Consider the following 2,500-nt stretch of genomic DNA (forward strand, 5'->3'; position numbering starts at 1 on the left):
TAATATTCCCTTCAAACTTTGATTTTGTGACCTGCGCGTTAATGTTTTGAAACTTACGTATCTTTCATTGCATTTCGGACAGACTCAGCGCTGAGTTGCTAAAACAGAATTTTCTAGAATTTTCTAGAAGTTTCAAGAACTTTCTAAAGGTTTCGTGAATTTCTAGAACGTTCTGGAAACATATATAGTAATATAAATACCGGGACCGTAAGCTGAAACATCTCAGTTTAATTTTAGCTGCCCAAGTGGAGACAAGTTTGGGGAAAGCAAAGTTTGAAGGAAATAGCCATTAAAAAAATTTTTTGCTAAGGATAAGCAAATAAAAAATAATAGCTGCTACCCAAGGACAAAAATCGTGTTGCACAGTGTAATTTTTCTACTTTATGTTCAAGGACGGCAATTTTAAGGAAAAGGGGTTTGCCGACACCATTCAACACCAGTAAGTACTTGATTGGTACTTTATTTTATCGATCTCAAAAGGAGGAACGGCAAAGTTGAACTAGGTAGGTTTTGAACTCAGAGCCGGAGTTCAAATATTGCAAAGTATATTTAGCGGTTCTGTCAAGCCACAAAGAAAATAAAAGTCTAATGTATCACTCAGGTACGAGTTTATTTTGTTTTCTTCATAGGCGGGGAAGAGTTGTGAGTGATTAATTAATTCAATCTCGGTATGTTACTGACACTTTGTCCTGCCACCTCAGAAACGAACAATCTCACCAGGTGGGATTTAAACCAAGAACTTAGATAGGTAAATCTAGGCATCAAATTTTATCAGTCGGTTATTGGGTGTAAAAGAATATTCAATGAAGGGCTGTGATATATGATATCTTTGTTTCTATCTATAGCAAGAATGATATACCAACAGAGATTACTATCTATAGCGAGAATGATATAAAGTACTATATATATCAACATTCATAGCGAGAGCGATATCACAGAAATATGTATGAATACCCATAGCAAGAATATCATTGCAATATATATTGGAATTTATATCACTGCAGTAGCTGTTGGTAAGAATGATATAACAACAATAGATACTAATAATCATAGAGAGGCTGATGGGATACGATAGTGTTTATAGTAAAACTGATAACAAATGATAGTATACGTCATTATGCATAGCAAAAGGAAAGTATATAACAAGCGATATGCATGTTAATATATATATATATATATATATATATATATATACACACACATATATACTCATGTATATAAATGTTTATATATCTATGAGTTTATATACACTATTGTTCACATCAAATCTGATATCAAACATTATATATATGTGTGTGTGTGTGTGTGTGTGTGTGTGTGTATAAGTATATATGTGTATGTGTGTATATATATATGCATACATGCATACATACACACATGCATACATATGAGTATGTACACGCATGTACACACACACACACACACACACACACACACACACATATATATATATATATATATATATACATGCGCACGCCTTATCTATAGCAATACTGGTATCAAACATAATGTGTGTGTGTGTGTGTATGTGCATTATCATCCATAACAAAGCTGATATCAAACAATGAATGTAACACATATCAAATAGCAATGCAGCAAACATTGGTGTTCATAGCAAAAATGCTATCAGTCCATGAGACATCAGTCTTCCTTAGCAAAGCGATATCAGTAATATCTGTAGTGCTTCCATTAAAGAAACGATATCAACGCAATCAGAACTGGTGCCAAGAGCCAAAATATATTATCAGAGCCATCTACATTGATATGCAAACAACAAAGAGGTATCAATGCAGCGTTCCTCGTCATATACAAGCAGAGCAGAATCTATTTCTTTGCATTCTGCACTGTTATTCATGGAACTAAGCACAAACCAAAAAAAAAAAAAAAAATGATATCAGTTGAATCTGAATTGGTAGAAGAACATGGCGAATATGTGTGCCACAATATTTTCACAGACTTCTATAGTGATATACGCTATCTTTAGAATCTGCTCTGGTGTCTAAAGTAAAAATGATATCTGTGGCAATGTGTGTTAATATTGACAGCAATTAATTAGTAACGCAAAAAAAAAAAAAAAAAAAGATGACAATGAAAAAATAACAAAATAATAAAATCTAGATTTCGATTGGGCAGAAAAACACTCAACATGATCATTAGTAACTGGTTGTTGTGTTATTATTATTATTATTTTTTAAAATTCTTTTCTTTTACTCGTTTCAGTCATTTGACTGCGGCCATGCTGGAGCACCGCCTTTAGTCGAGCGAATCGACCCCAGGACTTATTCTTTGTAAGCCTAGTACTTATTCTATCGGTCACTAATGCCGAACCGCTAAGTTACGGGTATGTAAACACACCAGCATCGGCTGTCAAGCTATGTTGGGGGTAACAAACACACACACACAGATATATATACGACGGGCATCTTTCAGTTTCCGTCTACCAAATCCACTCACTGAGGCTTTGGTCGGCCCGAAGCTATAGTAGAAGACACTTGCCCAA

The sequence above is a fragment of the Octopus bimaculoides genome, chromosome 12 (assembly GCF_046866305.1).
Source record: "Octopus bimaculoides isolate indiv1 chromosome 12, ASM4686630v1, whole genome shotgun sequence".
In the NCBI taxonomy this organism is placed as follows: Eukaryota; Metazoa; Mollusca; class Cephalopoda; order Octopoda; family Octopodidae; genus Octopus; species Octopus bimaculoides.